Genomic DNA, 23,145 nt, shown 5'->3' with positions numbered 1-23,145 from the left:
CACACTGATCCACTGTTGTTTTAATGTGATTATTTTCTCCCCCATAACCAAGATTAACATTGATTTATGTACTCTGGACAATTTAACCCTAACTTTGGTTATGTGTATTCTGTGAAGTAATCCCACACTTCACAGACTAAAAGCTGTTACCACACAGCTACAGCTGTAAAACGTGTATAGATCCTGGGTAAGGCAAAGTGAAAAGCAATATTTGATCTAATTCAATGTCAGAGCATTCAAAAATTTGCAGATAACTAAGATTTCTGCAGCTGTGTCATAAAGACCAGAAAATGGCTTCAAGTACTCAAGCCATTTCAGCTCCATCTCATGAAACAAAGAAAGGTTTGTCTGCAAGATGCAAATTTAAAATTCTTCAGATATTACTTTGGTAATAATCTTATCCAGTTATTGAGGTATAATGCTCAATTCCAAGGTGTTTCATTTTCTGGTTTTGCATTAACCAGTAAATCCTACCCAGAAGTTTCAGATAAGCAGTGTTCACACACCAGCCCTGGTATGGAAACCATCGCACCCAGGAGTCCAGCTCTTATGTGTTTTCAATAGTTCTGGACCAAAAAGCAGAGTTAGTGGCAGACCCTATCAACTCTTCACCTGTCAATAGCCCCATTGCACCTCTTACGCAATTTCACATGATTTATAATCTGGAAGAATTTTCTTGGCAGAAAAAAAAAGGATAAAGGGGAAATTTTCAGAGTACAGGCATAGGGAAATCTGAATTCAAGTGTATCCTCTGATGAGGAAAGTCTATGCAACCAGATAGTCTATCTGCTCTGCAACCCCAGCTTGGGGGAACCAAAGGGCAGCTGAGCATTACAGAGAGGGATTGTTCTCCATCTGCATTGCTTAGCAGCAGCATCACCTGAGGTAGTGTCTAGAGCAGCAACACTGCCACAACTCACCACTGCAAACCAGGGTGAGATGCTGGCACATCTGAGTCTAGTGGAGCTCCGACTTCAGCAAGACCAGAATTCAGCCCAGATTCTTGTTGCCTCAAGAGACGGGAAAGCGTGCTCACGGATAAGAAGTAGAGACATTTATACTACCACAAGCTGTAGTTTGTATTTTTGTTTTGAAGGCAGATTCTTATGGAGACCTATTGGATGCTCATGCATTATTAATTTTCTTCAGCTATAAAAATATAAAATGGAGCATACAATAACATGTTGTTTATTGCTTATGCTGGTATGAGGCTCAGAAACTCGGATCTCCTGCCAGACACTTACAAGCAGAACAGTTCCACTTCATGCTGATGACGCTGCTCCATCAAACAGCACTAATCAAATTGCCCAGGGCCTTCCAAACAAACTGTTAAGCTGCATTATCAAAAAATAGCCCAATAATACTGCCCATCTTAGTCTTATATTGAAAGTGTGGTTTGGAAAGCCTCCAAATATGCTACAAAAATATAATAGGTTCTGCAAATTTGCTTCTGAAAGTCCAGCCATTTTACATCACTGTCCTTAAATGAAAGGCAGCTGATAGCTATCACAATATTTAGAGGTTTATAAAGAAAAATGTTCCACTTTAAAGGTAGCAATGTGTTTGCATCAAATTTTAACATGCTTAATGACAAAGATTCCTGTTTATCTGGAAAATTGCTAATACCGATCTGCTGGTTTCTCTAAACATTTCACAGTAATTAAAAACATTTCATTCCAAAAGAACAAATGCATTCTGGTTTTCTCAGTCCTGTACCACAGAAAAACTAGATTTTGTACTGTCAGAAGGTCACTTTTGTACCATTAATTTATGGGTTTATTTGATTTTCTTTCAAACAAACACTTCAGTTAACATCACTGAATTAGTAGAGTAAAGCTGCCCTTATGTACCTGTTTTTATCAGTGAAGAAAAAGGGGAAGGACCTTCTTTTGGTTAGTTGAGCAACTTCCTCTTGGTAGTTGTCAGTATTGTCCATGTCTTCTGCTTTTTCTTACAGCTTTTTTTTAACAATGTTTTCAAGATGAAGGAGGGAGCAGCTGGTAGGACCAAGTAATCAGAAGCAGGCAGCTTTCAGACTGGGGAAAGGCTCCAGAAGCATAATGAGTTGTATGTTCTCCTAGAAACTGGGAGATGTTCAGTGTTGTCCACATTGTCTTCTCAAGGATCACTGATCCCTTTTGGAAAACAGCAGAAGGTTACGAGCCTTTCTGAAATACAAATTTCCTGCTTGGAGTGAGTGGCAAGCTTTTGTGCACATGTTATTCTTCTTTCCCACAATCTGTGTATCCAATTGCTAGCAGATCCTCCAAGGTGTACAGCTGGCCAAGTCTGTACTGGCGAATTGTGTCATATATCAGGAAGAGATCTGTGAAACACAACTATAGCTGCTGAACATCTGACGTGAACACCCCTGGTGATTCTTCCAATATGCATTGGGAAGTGCAGCTTCCACTTCAGTTTCGTCTCCAAGTCTGAACCATTTCAAAATGCAAACATCATGGTAATGGAGATTACTGGATGATTCACTGCGAAAGCATGCTCCAGTTCTTAAGAAAAATGTCTTTGAAAGCTTCCTCATGCTTTCGCCTCCCAAATTCTATAAGCTTTTAAGAGACAATTTGATGTCTCAGAAATTGAAAAAACTGTTTCTTTCAGATCCACCTATGTGAGATTTCCAAGGCCTGAACTTGTCTCAATCTAACACTCAGTTGAAGGAGTTTTTTAAGTGTGGTCAGTAAAGTAAATAAACATAGCAATATTTAGATGGTAGAGGTGGATCATATGATGTAAAATACTGTAAGGTACATCTGTATTTGTTTGCCATTTTATTTTCACCTATTTTCCTAGGTGAATTTGATGAATACAATAGAAGAAGCAGCATCAGAGAGATCTAGATAGATCCTAGCAGACTGTGAGCACTGTGAGTATCCTTCTGCAGGTAGTTTTGCCAATGTCCCTTGATGCCTGTTTGCAGAGATTCAGTTCTTCTAGGGCTGAACACCTCTGTGCAGAGGCTGCCATCTAAGTTATTGTGGTATCACAACATGGGTACATGAGAAGGGCTGGGAATCACATCCTCATAGCAGATAGTGATATATAGACTATCAGTTTTAACAGAGGAAAGTTAGACATCTATCTATCTATCTATCTATCTATCTATCTATCTAGACTTGCAGGAAATACTTGTAATTATTAGAAAAAGCCCCAAAGACAAACAGACAAACAAACAAACAAAGCCATAGATAGCAGAATGATAAACCACTGATAGCTATTTGTTTTCTAAGTCATGGGCACCTGGGTGAAGTTCTAACTTGGAAACTCCACTGGCATGTCTCTAGTATCTCAGACATTTTTAATGAAACACATGTAGTAATTATCTTTGTTATGATTGCAGGATGTCATTAGAGAGTCTTTTATCTGAAAATAAGAACAAGCTGAATAAGAGGTTAAATAGAAAACTTGGTACTTCCTTCATCACCAATGTATCAGCAGTTCATCAGAATCATTGGGAAATGGAGAAGAAAAAAAAATTAATTCTAGTATATTTTAAAACACATCTCATATAGAATTAATTCCCCATATCATATCTAGATTTGTTTTGAGTATCCTAAAAACATCACATGTTTTCTCTTTACAGGTCAGTATGATCAGACTCCCACAGAATGCAATGAGGTTTCATTAATTTTTAAGCATCCAACAAGGAGATTCTCTTTCTGTCACTAGATGTGAAATACAAAACCAAATAATACAATGTACTTTCCTATAGTGACAAATAATTTCCCCTTTCAAGGAAATGTTGCCAGAAGATGAAACTGTTTCCTCTTCTCATTCCATAGACATAGGCATAGGTAAAGGCTCATTAAGAATGTCCTACATTACAATTCCTTGAAGCTCCTCCATTTCCCATATACATACACTATCTTATAGACTAGATACAAAGACCTGCTTCTGCACTTACACATTTCTCTGGACCAACCCAAGCCAGCAATATGCACAGCATTACAATACTGTTACAAAGGTAAGTATTTATGGTGAAATTCTATTTTCATTCTGGTTATAATTTTTTCTCTTATTCTTTCTCATTACTCAGTCTTGCTTAATGAGAAATCTCATGTTTTCTTTAGCAATTGTATCACTCTAAGATGTGATTTGGATGATATTAAAAAAGCCATATAATCAGAAAAAAATGCACCAAGAAAATCTAAGATATTCACAAATTTATTTGCTATTTGTACATGATTTAAATACTTACATACAGATATGTACCTGTATCAAGATATACTTGTAAACAACTAAGAATCAGAAGAAAAGTTGAGTTTGCAATCTTTATAATTGTAAGTATATGATTAATCATCCAGCTTAATATTGTAAATAGCAATATGTAACAAACATTATTTTAGAACAGTCAAACAAAAGTAATCCCAATGAGCCCCCTGTATTCAGAGGGACAATTCTTTTATGACAACATCACAGGGAAAGGTAATTAATGCAAAAATAAAGCAGACAATCTATTAACATAATCTGAATAAAATCCTTTCACTGTTAAATGCAGACACTAAGTGCTAGTATAATACTTTATTAATTAACAAAGTATTTATCCACTGGGAAATGAGGATAAAAGACTGTACACTTTGTCAGACTGCAGAAAAATGTGTTAGCTCTTCATAAGAAATGCATAAAACTCAAACAAAAGAATTATGATTTCTTTAAACCAATTACATTTAATCTCAGAAGAAAGAATGAATAAATCTGCTCCTTCTTGTTACTTTGATATACCAACAAAATTACGGAGATCAGAGTCCATATAAATTTCAAGGCTAGTATCCAGTTATTCTGTTGAACTGTTAGAAGTATTAATACACCACATGGAATTTTAAGTTACAGGATTTTTTTCTAGGAGGAGGAGCAATAGATTTATAAATGCAATGCTTTAAATGGGGCTAGTTTTTTTGTTAAATGAAAGATATGGTGCTTTCTAAATGAACAGTCTTTGTCACACAGCATAGTCATTCTGGCCAGACACCTTTATACAGGATATCCTTACTTGCCATATTATCTGGAGTTCTTACTTTTCCTTCACTTAAATTTCTCAACTATTATTTTTTGGATAATCATACTTCAACTAATTATAAACAATTTCTTATCAGTTTCCTGTTAAAGACAAGCAAACACCAAGAGCAGTACAAAAACCCAGGCCTTCCAAATTAAAAAGAATTTACAGATCAAAACAAACACAAAGGAACATCCTACTCTGAAAATATTTTACATCAAGCAAGGGAAATTAGAATAGTAAGGATAGAAGAGTATTGCTCAATGGAAGACAATCCTTATTGAAACCTTGTAAGTATATGGAATAAACTGGTCTAAAATTACCAGCAGATGACTTAAAAATTTATAACTTGACTACTTACCAATGCAATTGATTTTCAACAATTAAATGTTTTGACCCCTGTAAGACATAAAACTTTATATTTTCTCTGTTGATTCTGAACCTGATCATTAGGATGCTTCCTAGTGACTTTAAATATCAATTTCCATCCTTTAATTCATGGCAGAACTTAGGAGACCTGCAAATACAGAATTCTCCAAAAAGCTGAGTCACTTTCCTATGCACCTTTTTAATGCAAGTTCTTGCATTATCCCCGGAGTAAGGAATGAAGAACACTGAAAACTATTCTTTTGCAGATAGCCACTGCATCATTTCGATCTTCCCGAAGCCTTTTATTCACACTATGTTACCTTGCATTTATACATATCACATGCTTTTAGTAAGAAATGCAAGTAAATTACCTCTAGATTATCCTTTCAATTTTTTTTAAAGGGGGTTGTAAAACCTATGAAAAGAAAAATTGTGTTCTATTGTAAAAACTGCAAATGGTTATTTGAAGAGTGTATTAATCCTTTCAGTTAGGAGTTCTAGTTATGATCATTTGCCCTTCCAGACTTTTTGTGGACTTGAGTGTCAGGTAGATTTCATCTCCCCTATTGAAATGAAATATCATAGGATGGTATTCTAAAATGCAAATTCTGCTTACAGCATAAATACTTCAGAACATAAGTTCATCATCAATTTATGAACTTTGAAGAATTAAAAAAAGTCTTGATGTGGAGACCATTCCATCCTGAGTGTGTACAGAGAGAAAATCTTATTCCTCCATTCAAGGCAGTTGTTTCTACCTGGTGGGGTGCTATGAATATCACTTACTGTGACAAGACACAAACCATTCATAATGAATAAGAGAGAACTAATTTATTTACTATACATGGTTATGCATTGACTTCAGATTATTATAATTTCTCCTTTATTGGATAACATTCTAGAAACAAAAAGATGAAAATAAAACATATTCAAATAGTAAAGATAAAACTTTTTATTGCAATGAGTAAATGCTCCCTTTTACATCAATATTCCAGTAAACAAATAAAAGCTTACTTTTACAAGGACTTGTAAAACCAACATATAAGGCAGTGAATAACTCAAGTTTCTAAAACTGAATTAATCTCTATTTAATTCAAGATTGTCTGAAATTTCCTCTCACTTATATTTATAAAGAATGCACATATACAAAATTACTGATCTAGTAGATAACTTGATTTTTTCCATTTGTTGTTCAGCTCTTATTATTACTATTACTCCATTTCACAGAATAGGAAATAGAAACTTTCACAAAGTTGAAGAATGTCTTGCTCAGAACCAGAACTAAAAGTCTAACTGATCTCTCTGCAATTCCCATACAAATCACTCTGTAGCAGCATCAACAATTGTAAAAATATATTCTTGGAGGCTCAGATCCTTATGGAATGACCTTCTTTACCTGAAGCCTTAGTATAGAATGAAAAGTTCTGCATATCAATGCTTGTTTGGTGTGGCATAGTCATTGGCATGTGTTACTGCCTTTTTCCTAATGTCTTTGCATTTTCAATATCCTTCTGATACACTCTTGTTACATATTTAATGTTGTTACAGGTGCAAAATTGTAATTTCAATCTTGAATGCTGTTGCACATGTGCCTCAAAAACACTGAAGGCCAAAACTCTATGCTGCTAACACAGATTGTGGGTCAACAACATTTTCCTTTGCTTGCTAATGCTTTATTGTCTCTTAGTATACATTGAAATAATAATGGTAATTTATGCAGATATTTTGTATGCATAGCAAATAATGAGAAACACCTGCAGAAATTTCCCTCCTTCTCTGAGTTCAGCAACTAATTATATTTTTAAATAATGGCTACCATTGAACACAATTATCCAAATCACTTTAAGTAATGGAATCTTTTAAAGGTGTTTTTGAAAATTTTCACACAGTTTTTAAACAGTCTTTTTATATAGCAGATAGGAGACAAAGAACATCATAAGCAGCTTAGTAACCCAAAAATGTTTTGGCAGCTATAAATCACACTGTGGTTTTTCTTCTGCAACTAATACTTTGCTGATTTAAAGAAAGGCTAGGATTTCCCCAATACTTTCCACATTCATGGGTGCTACAAAAAAAAAAAAATAACTACAAGGAGAAGTAAAATATTGAGCCACCCAGTTAAAGTGACTGACTCAGCAAATCTTGCCTTTTCAAAGTTGAGATTTGGAAGCATAAGCGGGGATGGAAAATGGCAATCTTATGAATAAGGAATGGGAGTCTAATTTAAGGAAAAGAGTAGACCCAAGGTCTCTGAAGGCCGAACATCCACTCATTTGAGAGGTACTTGTATCTTCCTACCTTGCATTCCTTCCAAACCCCTAACTAAATAGGACAGCGGCACTGTTTTCCTGCTATGGTCTCCTTTGCAAGTAAATAAGCAAAAAAGTGTCTAAGAAAATTGTATGGGAACTACAGCAATCAGTTCATCACATGGACTTGATTCTTTATATCTGCTTGTAAAGGAGAGAAATGGATCAATATTATTTCAGCATCTCTTTCTCCTGTTTCTACTTCCAAGCTTTCCTGAATGTTATAACAAAGTAAAAAAATGCTTTAAGTACACATGAAAACAAAACATATAAATACCCCAAAGCAATAAATGAAAGCAAAAGATTACCTGAAATCTCTACAGCATTTTCTGCCTTATATTCAGATGTTTAACAAAAAGTTTCCCACGTTTCCCTGCACCTGGCTAAGTATGCAACTGTAATTGTTGTATTACTCACCCTGGACCCACAACCAGACATCTCAGCAGTGAGTTAAAACCAATTTTGGCAACCCCAAAGATGACAGCTCAATATTAACTCAAAGTCAGAATGCTCAGCTATAGAAAAATAAACACACAGATGAAGGCTGAGGTGGTCTAAACAGGACAGGGAGACTCCAGGACAGTCAAAGCTGAAGGTTCACCATTTCGATGGGGTAGAGGAGGTATTTATGGAAAAGTCCACCATAAAACCACAGGTCTTAAACTAATCCAGTGTAGAAACACAAGAGCAGCTCAGTTTTCTAGGGTAGTACTGCTCCTGTTGAGGATCTGTGACCTGGGTCTACCTCACATTGAGGTTTGGTAGTCAGTCCCTGACTGTGCAGGTCACACTTGGCTGCTATAGCCTTTTGACTCCAGAACAAATGGATTTATGTTTTGTTTTGCAAATTCAGCTTACCCTTCAACAGCATTGCACTGCACATGAGAAATCTCACCTGACAAAATATGCAGATTCCTCGCATCTAACATACAAAAGTTGAGGAAAACATAGCAACACCCTAAATTTGAAATATGTCAGACAAGTGCTGAATTTTAGAACTCATTGGGGTCACTCCAGCTTGGTCACTTGGACAAGATCATGCCTACACAAGGCATGGTTGCATCAGATTTGCAATTCATCTTTTTAATCTTCTGTTGCTAGTGGAAACAGACATCTTCTGCTGCTCCTTGAAGTGGACAGGGATGACAAAAATTGCCATTACAGCCTCAAAGAAGCCTATTTATCTCTAGTATTACAGGTGCATAGCACAGTGAAATGGGGCAATTAGAGTTAAAAAGGAGGGAAATTAGGATCCAGTTATATGTATGATGCTTCTGTGTGAAATGAGATGTTATTCTAACTCATCGCCCTGAAGCCAGGCATTCACATCAAATAAATGTGTGAACTGATACTTAGAGTTCACCTTCTGAAAAAAAGTCAAGAATTATCTTCTAATTTTGAGTTAATCAGAAAGAGGATAAAGCAATTTGGAAAAGCATTGACACACCTTCTTACATGCTTTATAGACAAACAGTAGAAATTATTCCTCAAGCCTTTCTATCGATATCTTCTGCCTGCAGACAGCCCTGTGATGTGACTTTCAGAATCATGTATTTTTCAGTATTATTTTCTTATTTTGTACATTAAATATATTTGTACAAACATTACATAGATTCAGTAATGACATTCATTATATTACAAATGTCAAAAGCATTCGAGTGACTGGTTTTAAAATTATGCCCATTACTTAAATTTTGAAATTCACACTAAATAAACTTTTTTTGCCCACAAATTTCTTACACTTTGGAAAATTAACAAAAATATTTTCACATATGCCACAATACAACCCCCCTCACAAACAGTTCATTTTGACAGCTGTGTTGGATTTTTTAAAAGCCTTTACAAAAAATTTTAAGAAGCTAGAATTAATCAGTACATAAATAATTTCTGTTTCCATCCTATTTCTAAAAATTTCCTTATGCCTTTTGCAATTCTGAAATTAAGAGTAATTTTTGCTAACAGCTGCAAGAATGTCTTGTACCAAGATAAATTTAGAATGTAAGGAGTAGCATATCCTGGTTGTCTTAATGTAGGTCAAATACTGAAAATTGTACCCAGGAAAAATATTGTTTGTCATCTGCCCTCAGCCTTTTGTATATGCATTTGCTAATCTGGTTGATCAAACTTCTCTTTCTGAAAGAGAGATAACACAGAGATTTTGAAACATATCTCTTCAAGAGTGCAGTTCCAAGCTGGTCTTAATCTCCAAAATAAAGTGGGAGAATGTTAACATTCAAAGCCCAAACTGATCTGCAGAGGATTAAAAGGCACTTTGTAGGACATACAAATACAGAAAAATGAACCGGTACATTTTCTTCTGGTTTCTCTGTGATGTCCCATGTGGTACTTAACTGGAAAGGGAAAAAGCAACCTAATGTTACAGAAGCAGGCAGCACAATAATTAAATATCAACAATTTAAGGAAAAGCACAGAACTTTCTCCAGAAATATCATAGTGGTCATTCAAGGTAGAAAAAGTTGATGTGGGAATAAATTCTCACATCCCTGCAGATTATGGGGATTACTTTACATTTCCAAATTCCAAAAGGAGACCCAAGCTTTACTATCTTGCAGGATCAAACCCAATCTCAAGATACCGAAGAATGATTTTAAGTGTAACTGCAAAATACATGATCCATTATAATCCCATTTGACCAAGTTATTTACACTAATTTGTTCTTTACTGCCATTAAATGCTAAGTTTTTCTGTTATGGTAAGAACTGAATAAACAATACATAATATTACTATAAACTTCCTGGTAAGTATTTTCCCAGTTAAAATACCTTACAAAAAAAGAAAAAAAAATTAAAAAGAAAAAGAGAAAAAGTGCATCCCTTTGCAAAATGTAAAAAAACCTTGCATTCCCACCTGCATTTACCATAGGGTAATGGTGAGGGTTGTAAGGCACCATTTCTCCTCCTTCCACAAGGAAATACCTTGTGTTTGGCGCATGGAAGAAGCAAAATATAATTTTATTTTTAAAAGTTGCCATTCTCAAGCCACATTTTTCAAACTGTGGTAGCTTCCAGCGTCCATGAGAGGGAACTATTGTTTAACAGTTGAAGATTCATATCCCCACTTCAGTTCATTCAGAGCAATTTCCCTCTGCTTATCTGAACCCTGCCAAATGGGATGTTCAGAACGTAAAAGGACAATCCCGATCCTCATTACAATGCTATTTTTGAAAGCTAAAGTGATTTAACTTTTAACAAGAAGGGTACTAAGGATGGTGCTGCTAATGGGATTTGGTGTGCTATGCAGATGGAACCAAGTGACAGGCGCCTGATACCAGAAAACGGAGACATGATAGCAATAGACATCACAACGAGATCACATTTGCTAAATTCAGTGCTTTCTAGAGAAAAAGAAAACTTTTCCTAGGGATATATTAATTTCAAAATGTGTCATTGCAAAACAAAAAAATAGCTTGGTATTCATTGGATTGCTGCTTGACAAGTAAAAATAATGATCCATAACTGGTACAATGTAAACACAGGCTATGAAGCACTCGGTTTTACAATCTCCCAAGCCATTTCATTGGCAAAATTCAGACTACTGCATCAGAAGATGCACAGAGTGGACTCTTAGAGATTACACCATCTCGTCCTATTCTGCTTAGCGCCTACAGTGGCAGAACTACAAAACAAATTTGAAAATGTATGCTTCTTTAAGGTTCCGTGTCTTTGTGCTGTTTGTTGTTAATTTTTTGGAGCAAAGGAGGAGACAAATATGTTCATTCATTTTGACAGTCTCCTGATTTATTAGAGCATTGACATCCATTCTCTTTGTACATTTTGGCAAATGATCAATAGAATTATTCTTTGTGCAGGCAGTCTCAGATTGACTGTGGCAGCAGGTACAAAGGGCATCATACCAGATTAGGTTTTGGGATGAATCGACAGCGTAAAGGGACTTCAGTTTTATAGACTGGGTTGAAAAGCAGTAAGTGGGTTGATAACATAGCTGAAATTCATGGAAACAAAGCCTTTTTGTGAAATTTGCACAGTTAATTTTTTTTTTTGTGAAATAAATTTTACAGAGACACGTAAAATATGTATTTATTTTCTAATAAAGATCTGAGAAATGCTAAGCCAAAAAAGAGCAAACATCATTATTGACTCTGACTTTTCTTACCTGCTTAACTTTGTATAAGTGAGTAGAACAGCTGAATTTAAAGTGGGTAACTTGGATTATTTAATCTCTAAAGTTAAGAAAATCTTTGCAGGTTTAAGTAAGATTTTTTTGTGCATTTTCATTATGTAGCTATTTTTCTGGTGTATAAAATGACACTGAAATAAACAGAATACCTTCAGAATTATTTAAATATATGTTGATTTAAAGTGTTACACATTTCCTGGCCTTAATTTTGCCCTTTGTTTGAAACTAATAGTCATCAAAATTGTAGTGGCTTAACCGCTGTCTTTAAACAAGAAAACAGTCCACATTTGATTAAAAGACAAACCTACTCATCAAGATTTTTTAAAATATTCTATTTTTTATTCCTTCATTTAAAAAATGGAATGAAATAAGATATAAGTAAAAAAACTATCACAATTAAGCCCATTCTCAAATTAATTAAATAGAAATGTCCTCCAAACATTTTGTTCAAAAATGTAAAATCCCTCAACTTAAAATGCTTTGAATTAACATTTATTTTTTCTATTAAAAAGACTCAGCTTCTCTCTGTGCTTCAAAACTGACATATTGTGCAATAAACAGCAATCAGCCTAAAGATGCTATATTAAACAAACCAAGTTTTGTTTTGCTAAACTAAGCAAAATTAGTTGAATGCCCTAAGTAATAGTTGCTGGTATTTTTTTGTAAATTATTTCTCCACTTGTTTTTGCGTCTATGCATAAATTAAAAATCTGCTGAAATTTATTATTCATCTGAGATGTAATTAATATGCAAAAATATGCAAATTAAGATGCAATTAGGCTTCAATTCTCTAGTGGAATTTTCCATTATAATTTAATACAAAGTAATAGAGTAATTGGTGTCACGTGTAATTACGGTTACTCACGTGTACTTGCAGACGTGAAAATGGTGTGGTATATGTTAGTTATCCTATGCAAATGTACCGTACTGGCTCTTAACACTTGGGAACTAGGTAAACAAAGATTGTTTTTAAAAAGAAGTGAGCAATAGTGACCCTTCTTATTTGTCATGTACTGCCATTTTCAAGAACATGAATAATTGCAATTAATTTTTGTTGTGTTTATTCCTTAGAATATATAAATAGGTGGCATGATGCAATACTAGGTTTTCTGGTTTTAAAGTCTTCTCTACAAAATCATATTTGGCAAAACAAAAAATGGTCCTCAAAAAGCCAAGAACCTGGAGGATCAGTAATATGCATAACACCAACTTGTCAAGTTTTTAACACAAAACATATTTTCTGTCTTAATGTGATGCATAATCAGTTTCAATTTTTTTATCATTCACTACTTCTTACTATACAGCTTTGCACTACAACCTAAAATGCGAAGTTGGATTCCTATGCTTTGGCTGGAGGGAGTACCCCCAAACAGTCATGGATATGGGAACAAATACTGGGTGAGAAAATCACTCTGAATTCAAGTTTTCTGAAGTGTTAACATCTGCAGGATCAGACTCTGAGTTTATATGAACTTTCAATATAAGTGGCTATCTGTGATACTGCAAAATAATTCACAAGATTTTTAAGTCTCTTCCCTGTCATATAGTTCTTGCTTTGCGCTTACAGAATTTTGGATACAGCAATAAATTGTTCAAATCACCCAAGTACTCAGAATTTCATAATTTGCCTGAGAACTACATATCCAGTTGGATCAAAGGGACAGATTGCCATGCACTTGAATTCACAAAAATAATAAAGAGCAAAGTATGGGGAAAAAAACCCAAAGCAAAACCAGAAAAATGCTTTCCTAATTTTATTGTAACAAAAGAAGAAAACTGAACAAATATAATTTTCTTCTTAGCTCTGACTCCAAATTCATCACTCCTGCACAGCAGCATACACCTCTCATTTTTAACACCCTAACAGCAACACACATAAACCAGTAGTATGTGTGAAAAAGAATGGTTCTGCTCCAGGCTGGTTATTTTTGGGGGTCTTTTGGCTGGTTTTTTTTAGTGTTCTAAGGTGTACTGTACACCCATGCTTTTACGTTAATGCTATCACATTCTCAAACCCCTTTCTTTTCCCCATGCAGGCTGGAACTTGTTAGAAGTTAAATGTGGATGGATCAATGTCTAGGTAGGTGGGGTGAAGAGAGGGAAATTGGAATGATTTAATGTAATGAGTATAGAGCTTCAGTGTGCCAAACTAGTCTCCTTCTCTTTCTTTTCATTGCTTCTATTGCCGCTGGCTAATTATTTAAAGGAAAAGCCATCTATGTGAGAAAATAAAATCTACCATTAGTCTCTCATGCTGCACCCTTCCCTAGCCCCACCCATTCATCCATATGTGGCTTTTCCATTCACTCCTGTAATACCACCAATTACTATGCAGTCAGGACCATTCATATTCATATTCACATCTCACTGTGGACATTTAAGCTACACTCTGAGCAACACTCATACCTTAAACTACACCTATTATACAGCTGTTGTACAATTACTGTAAATGAAGTATACAATATGGGGCTCAGCTTGTATAATAATTTGTAATCAGTGATAGGAGAAGAGGGTTTTGTGTACTTCTGCCCTGCGTACCTTTTGGTCTCCTTCTTTACATCATTCTTCACTCCCTTTCTCCCCTTGGGCTTGGTTCAATAAAGGATTATTCTGAGTCACAACAAAGAGATTCTCATCTAGGGCAAAATAACTTAGCCCTCCTGCAACTACACCAGTTTAATCCAGCTGAGACAGTCAGCCTGTCTGTCTCAGCACATAGCACTGATCTCTTTTGTATCATTCTTTCCTGAAATGGACTTAAGTTTGATTTATATGAGAGACCAGAACAAAATACATAACCTATGTGTGATAAGATGATCAGAAGAAAGGTTAAAGAGAAACACTACAGGAAGGGCTGCTAGCTAAATTAATGGCCTTTGATCTAGTTATTTTTAAATGTTTATAGTGTATTAGCTGTTCCAACAGGCAAAAGATTACAGATTTAATGGATACAGTGGTGAATTTCAGGTTGACAACAAAGGAAAGGATATTCAGTAGAATATGATTTATGTAGGCCAGTTATCTCACTGGTGGGCTGAAGATTTCCACTTTCCATCTTTGTGATTTTGTCACTTGAAGGTGGGATGGATGTATCACTAATAGCATCAAAGCCATGTTGCAATATCTTGAAATAAAAATATATTTTCCATTGCTACCCAGTGTATGGTCAACATGAACTGTATTATGCAGAAAACATAACACAAGAATTACTATGGATAGTATAACATAATTCTTTCAGGTTGTTTGCTGTTTATAAACATGATTATAAAAATACTGTAATATAAACAAAATGTAACGGTTTTGGAGTCTTCACTTGCCTAGAAATGCAATGACATGGAAGTCAATTTCAGTACTGGAAGATATTTTTAAATCATAAAAACAACTGAAGACTTCCTGATTTTGTTCTCTCGCACAGAATATAGCCCTCAGACTAGTCAATATTTTCACAAATACATATGTGTGTTTCTTCTTCATTGCATTGTCATGTCCTCCTATGTTTTTTCTGATCTACAAATTCCATATTATTTGTTCTTGAGGCTATCTTCACAAGACTGTGTGGAGACTAGTCACATATATTCTACTCACTGATTGTCCGCAAGACTATATTATAGCCTTATAATAGGTGGTCAGACTTAGTAGTGTTTTAGAAGTCCTGCCATCTGACATGCTGTGCTCCCAAATAGAATTGCAATGCTAATAACATTTAATAATATTTTAATAGACATTGTTGTTCCAATTACAGCAGGCATTCTTTTTTTTCTCCCTTAAAGCAGAAGGTCACAGTCAATATTACTAATGCCACCCCATTGGGTAACCTTTAACTGAGTTCTTGTTGTGGGTTTTCATCTGAATAATTGCTGGTTTTTATGCCTTGCTACTAAGTGGATTTCCTAACAGAGAGGTGCTGCACATCTTTCCTCCTTGTATGCCATGTTACAAGGAAGTCACATGTCACTGTTCTTCCATCAACATTTTGTTTATAGACAGCACTGTCTCCCCTCCTTTCTCTTGCAAGACTCCTGCTGTCCTCTGTCATTGGTGGAAACAACTGTTCTCCATCAGAGACTATTCAAAAAATCAGTCCTTCCATTTGTTCCTATCTCTCAAGATATTTATTGTGGCTCCTTGGGGAGGTAGTTTCTACCACAAAATAAAGGACCAAACAGAGATTATTTGTTTGCTGCTGCTCTTACTTCTTCGTTGATTCACTTTCACGTAGTGACTGTCTTTCATACATTCGTACAGCAATACCAACACTTTACACATTTCTCACAAACTTGCATGTTTCTGCAGTGAGGTAGATTAGTTCAAACAGTTGTCAGCAAGACAAAATATATTGTCTTTTATGGGAAACAAGTACACATACCATTCAAGTGGTTAATGGTACAGAGTTGCTGCATTTGCCATGTATATCAAAAGATGCAGCATGAAAAGAGAAAAAAACCCTCATTCTCAGATAGCCTTGAAGAAGGCAGATGTTCTAAATTCAATACGTACCCACGACATCTGCTACAGTTCAGCTGTCTCAGCATATGAGAATTAGAACCTCACATTCAGGTAGACACCTGACTGCTTCCTTTATGCCTGTAGTAAGGTCATCTACCCCAAGTTTGAGATAGAGCTTTGCAGAAGACTTGCTCATTCTGTAGTTTGATAAAGGGCTTCAAGAAAAATAAAATCACTATTGGTTAATATAAGTCCTTCTGCAAGTAACAACTGAAGTATTAATATATAATTTGTATTAGGAGCTTCTGATAACCTTCCAAAGACCTGCAGTAAATCAGTAAACAATAAATATTCTTAACTGAAGAGCTATTTTGGACCCTAAGGTCTCATCAAGTTATTTATCCACTCCAAATTTATCTTTCATCTCTCTGTGTAGATGCAGAGAAGGAAATGGTTTTAGTTGTTGATCATGGAAAGAAATGTGGACTGCATCACAGCATGCCAAAAAGTTATAGTCTGGTGAGGAGTGGTCTTGATAAGACCACCATCTTAAACAGCCAAATCTTCCATCTCATCCTTCTGGTCTCTGGCTTAATGTTCACACACCCTTTATACTCTTCAGCTATACACCCGGTAGCATAGGGATGTGATGAACTGACAAGGATTAAAAATAACCTGTTAAAACCAATTTGTTTTAACATGACTGTGTTAGTCATACTGCTGCTAAAAAGAATTTCACAATTTGTATTCCTGTTTCCCCAGGCTCTTCCCCTTTCTACTGTGTCCCGTAAAGTAGCATAGGTAGTAGACTTAATTCATTGTCATTTCCATGGAATCAAGATTATGATCCAGATCACAATTGCCTCTTTCATCCTTCCTCAACAGCACTGCATCTTGCTGCTGTTCTCTTTATCTCTCTGACAAATATCAGGTGCCAAAATGGGTTATTTGCAATATTCCATTTTACTTCAATGATCTTGTACTCTTACTTTCTGTCTAGAAAGCACCGTCTGTTGTTTTAGTCATTCATTGTTGTAAAATCCTTCCCTTCATCTTTCCCATCTTTGGCAGTACTCTACAGCCGTAGATTTGTAATCTCTGCTTCCAATTATTGTAATGGCCTCACTGACTTGCTTTATATTACCTTATTTTTTATCGTGAGTTTCCCTGCTTTGGCCTCCCATGAAATGTCCACATTTCAGAACTAGAGTTAAGGAAGAATCTAGTCTGTAATAGGTTCAAATTTCCTGGAAGTTACTTTGCATTTTTAGTATGGGAAATGCTGAGAGGAAGAGAGTGACAAAGAAGGAAGAGACCTCAATTACCAAGAGAATAGACAGTGACCCACATTTGCAATGTTGATGTACGATAAGAGTCTGAACTTCAAGCACAACTTCAATCAATATTTATTTACTGATATAGAGTGGAACAAGGTTCAACAAGTATCTATGGTTGGATGCAGATGCCCGGTAGACAGAAGCCCAAGCTGTGTCTAGTGTCAGTCCATAGAAGATTTAATATTGATTGACGGGGACTTTCTGCTCTGGTTTGTAGTTCATCATGTCAGAGCAGCACTGTAGAGCAACTCTTCTTCTTAGAAGAGAAGTCCATCCTTGCCAAAGCTGAAGCTTGCATTTGAAGTGAAGAAAGGAGATTCAGAATTTTAAAAGGAAAAAGAAATAAGAAAAACCAAAAAGCTCCCCAAAGCTCTCAATTAGCTGAGAAATCTCTAGTCAGCCTTACATAAGACCTTTTATTCCATCTCCACTCATAACTAAATAGTATGTAACTTCTATCTGAAGCCATTTTACTTCTTTATTCTGCTGAAAATCTGTATTTTACTACATGCTCAAGACTATTTCCTCCTCTCCAACTGCTGATCACCACTACTATTCTAACAAAGATGCCACATAACAATTAATTGCTTTGCTTTGTATTATAGCTCATCAACTTGTTGGGAGCTAGGAAAAAATGAAATAATGGGGGTCACTTCTGGAAAATGAGTTTATTTTCATGCCAGCTGCAGAAAATGAGCAGGGCTGGCTTCGTGCCAGTTAAAGGGACGCTGAAAGAGGTTTCTTTCTGTTTGCCTGAAGAACAAATGCCAATCTAAAGAGTTACACATGCTAATACACACATGCTAATACACGCATGCATGTTAACATACATGCAATTTAAAAAAATCATTATTGAACAAAATAGGCTAAATTTCACATTTTACTATATTTTTCCCTTGCCTTTCCTTGTTTATATTTTTAACTTACAAAAAACCCTCCTTTTCATGTGCATTTATCCTTTTGAAAATGGTTTGCTAATTTAACATAATACCAGCTAACAAGGATTTTGCATCTACATGACCTGGAAACTAAATATTATTTAACTACTTTAGAGTTTGCTTAGAGTTTTTAGCCTTTTAAAAGTAAATCTGATCACCTGCTTCATCTATTTGTGGAACATTAAATGATTAAAAGTTTTATACAAATGGAAGGAACCACATAGATATTTTCAAGCACTCAGAACCTGTGTACTGGTATTTTGACTAATGTGTCTTAAATCCCCAGGAAAGCTGAGCTCTATAGACTTAGCAGATTACTTAATGGCAACATTTGTTAAGGTACTGCCATAAGTCAGTTTGGAAGTAACTGGTGACTGGACTCATCATTGAGCACAGAGAAGATACAGCTTGTTTCTAACAGCAACACATTGCTGAAAATGATTTCTTCACTGGGACACAACATGGCAGTGCCCTTAACTTCCATATTTCTGTCATGTATGAAATGTCTGTTTCTTGTTATAAATTCCAGAAATTTGAATCAAGAAAAGAAATCATGAAAAAAGAAAGAAATCCTTTTAATATTGGAATGTGTGAGCCTTAATGGCAAAGGAAAAAAATAGATAGTGTAGCTGATAAATATATGAAACAAGGTGTAAAGAAGTATTAATGTTTTCATTATTTCATACCATTTCTACTCTGTTGCAACTGATTTCCATAGTAATATAGTTAGCTCAAAATCTGTCTATGTATATAAGGTCTCCACAGAAAAAGCAAATGTGAAAATGGCAATATTTTCAACACTTCTTTTCTTTAATAAAACTAACATTTTCAAATCTGCGTTTATTAAAACACAATAAATACCATCAATTTTTGACATGAAATCTCATTACACACTGTAAATATTTATCACTTTGCAGAAAGAAGATTATACATTAGTTCTATTCATTCAATTCAAATCTGAGTAAGAATGAATTCATGTTCTATTTTTCTTTCTCTATTTAAAAAGGCCCAGTTGCTGTAAGAAAATGAAAGAAATTCTCTTTGTTGCTGCTAACAGATAGGCAGAGAGAAATATCTCAGAGGTAAGTGCTCTGACACAATGTTTCTTGACCCTGCAATTACTCCCTGCCAATGCCATTTATGAGTCTCACAAATTCCCATTGATTTCAAAGGAGTCATTCTATGAAGTCCTCTTTGTAAAAAGAAGACACTAACCTTTCTGTTTCTGGAATTTAGCTTCAAACATGGAGGTTACAAGGGGAACAAAAAAAAGGAAAATCTGATTATTTTATTCTCCGTTTACCTTTGTAACAGAATCACTGTTATATTAACCAGTAGAGCTCAGAACATGGATATGCCTCTGTCCACAAAGCTCAAAATTGAAATAGCAATGGTGTAACAGCGAGACAAGGAGAATAGATGAAATAAATTGTGGAAGCCTATGTTATCCCTGTCTGTACTAACCAACATGAGGACTCTTTTTTATTATTTTCATTTAATCTAACCCCAAGTATTTTAAATCAGTCTTTTAGCTTCAAATGTCTAGCTTGGATAAGTGACATGTTTTCTGAGAAAATAATTCTTGCATATCTGTTGCTCTTTGAGTTTATGGTTTTACCTAGATAACAATATGAACCATATCCTGTTGCACAGTCTTTGAAGAATTCTGCAAGTATCAAATTTTAGTTGCATATGTTCCATAAGTCTCACTCAAATTCTTTGAAGAATGTTTTTGCCAACCTACATACATTTAAGAACAAAAAAAGTGGGCTTCCTCTCCTTTTTGGGGGCACAGTCTTTGCAGAATAAAACAATTTCATTACGTGCAAAGAGAATTTGACACATTGCTCAAGCAACTTGAAATTCTACAATAGACACTCAACTACTCTGATAAACTCAATAATCAAGAAAACAAATAAATAAAATCGAGAAGCTTAGAAGCTTTCAACCACAATTATCTCTGATGTCAGGCTCAAGTATAAATTTTCCTGCACAAACTGGGAGATGTTTCTGAAGAGAATTCCCACAGAAAGGCACCTGGGAGTCCTGGTCAGCAGTGAGTCCTGTGAGCCCAGCAGGTAAACTCCATCCTGGGGTGCATCAGACACAGCATCACCAGCCAGTCAGAGGTGACCATCCCACTGTGTTCAGCATTGGTACGGCCTCACCATGGACACTGCATGCAGTTCTGGGATCCGCCATTTAAGTAGGATTTGGAGGTCCTTGAATGTGTCCAAAAGAGGGCAATAAAGCTGGTGATAAGCCCTGAGGAAATTCCTGTAAGGAATGGTTGAGAACACTGTCTAGTTTGGAGATATTAAGGCTTTTGGCACCTTCCTGAGGAGGGGAAGTGGAAAGACGTGCTGATCTCTTTTCTCTCATGTCCAGTGATAGGATGCATGTGAATAGCTCAAAGGTGCAACATGAGAGGTTCAGATCAAACATTTGGAAATATTTCTTTACGGAGGGAATGGGGAATGGTCAGATTCTGGAACAGGCTTACTTGAGAGGTAGTTGACAACTGCAGTGCTTCAGAGGTGTTTGTACCGGGGCCTTAAATACATGTATTAACATGGTCAGCCATTAATTGGTCAAGCCATTGGACTAGGTGGTCATTGTAGGTCTTTAGACGAGACGAATCCCTCTGCAGACAGCCATGCAATGGCCCCCTGCAACCTCTTCCTTAGAATGACTCATGTTAGAAAAATGTAACCTCTTCTTCTTATCTTTTTTGATATTATTGGTTAGGTTTGGTTCTTTATAATTGGTTTTCCCAAACAAAGAAAGATAATGTAGTTAGCCAAATGTGGTAACCCTGTTTTCCATTGGTTTACTTGTGATCCCCCCAAACCCTATAAAATTACATGTGCGATCCCCCATCTTTGGATCTGTAGCCTGACCCCTTCACAGATGATAATAAAGCCTGTGGAAAAAGTCTGAGTTGCTCTCCTGGTCCTTTTATGCTGGCTGGAAACTATAGGTTTCTGTGTTGAAAACATGAAGCTAAGCACCTGAAAGGCCAGAACTCACAAACCTTGTAACGTTCCCCTGCCCAACAACAACAGGGCAGGGGAAACAACAAAAAAGTTATATAGGTCCCTTCCAAATATTCTATTCTATTCTATTCTAAAGATATCTAGAATTGTAAGGCAAACATGAAAAAAATATAATTCTGAACATGTGTTTGACCATAAAACACGCAGTAGAATTTTTTTTGTTTGCAGTCCTGTGAGAGTCAAAATGAACTATTAATTAATTCAGTCAGAAGGATACCAAAATATTTTAGCCCATGATTTCATGATTCACAGACTCACAGAATTGTTATGTTTGGAAGAGACCTCTGGAGATCATTTAGTCAAACCCCTCTGCCAAGGCAGGGTCACCTAGAGCACGTGGCACAGGAATGCATCTGGGTAGGTTTTGAATGTCTCCAGAGAGGAAGAGTTCATGATCTCCCTGGGAAGCCTGTTCCAGTGCTTTGCTACCCTCAATGTAAAGAAGTTCCTCATGTTCAGATGGAATTTCTAATGGTTTATTTCATGGCCTTGTTTCTCCCTTTCTTGTCTCTGGGCATCATTGGAAAGAGTCTGGCACCATCCTCTTAGCACCTGCCTTTGTGATACTTATATACATTAATGACATCCCCTCTCAGTCTTCTCTTCTCTTGGTTAACAGGCCCAGCTCCCACAGTCTCTCATAAGAGAGATGCTCCAGATCCCTAATAATTTTTGTGGCAATCCACTCAGTCTTTCCTTGGCTTTCTTGTACTGAGCCCAAAACTGTACATAGAGCCAGACTTGGTCTCACTAGGGTTGAGTAGAGGGGGAGGACCACCTCCCTCGACCTTCTGGCCACACTCTTCCCAATGAAGCCCATGATACTATTATTTGGTCCTTCTGGTTGCAAGAGAACTGCCAGCACATGATCAGCTTGTCATTCACCAGTACTCCCAGGTTCTACTCCACAGAGCTGCTCTCTAGTAGGTCAAGTACCAACCTGTGCTGGTACTTGGGGTTATTCCTCCCCAGGGGCAGGCTCCTGTATTTGCCCTTGTTAAACTTCATTAAATTCCTCTCTACCCAACCCTACCAGCCTATCAGGGTCCTGATGAATGGCCACACAGCCTGTAGGTGTATCAGCCACTCCCTCCAGATTTGTATCATCAGCAAACTTGCTGAGAGTCATTCTATCCCTTTTTCCAGGTCATTGATGAACAAGTTAAATAAGACTGGCCCCAGTATTAACTCCTGGGGAATGTCACTGACAACAGGCCTCCAACTGGATTCTGCTACACTGATCATGACCCTCTGTGCTCAGCCAGTGCTTGAACCACCTCACTGTCCATTTATCTAATCCACATTTCCCAAACTTATCTATGAAGGATGTTATAGAAGACAGTGTCAAAAGTCTTGGTGTAGTAAAAGTAGACAAGCTCCACTGCTCTCCCTTTACCAATTCATTCTGCCCTGCCATCATGGAAGGCTCTAAGATTGGGCAAGTGTGACTTCCTCTTGGTGAATCCAACCTGACTATGCTGATGGCCTTCATTTCTTCTATGTGTTTGCTGATGACCTTCA

Source organism: Cinclus cinclus, chromosome 1 (genome assembly GCF_963662255.1).
Source record: "Cinclus cinclus chromosome 1, bCinCin1.1, whole genome shotgun sequence".
Lineage (NCBI taxonomy): Eukaryota > Metazoa > Chordata > Aves > Passeriformes > Cinclidae > Cinclus > Cinclus cinclus.
The sequence above is the reverse complement of the archived record's forward strand: the minus strand, read 5'-3'. Positions refer to the sequence as shown.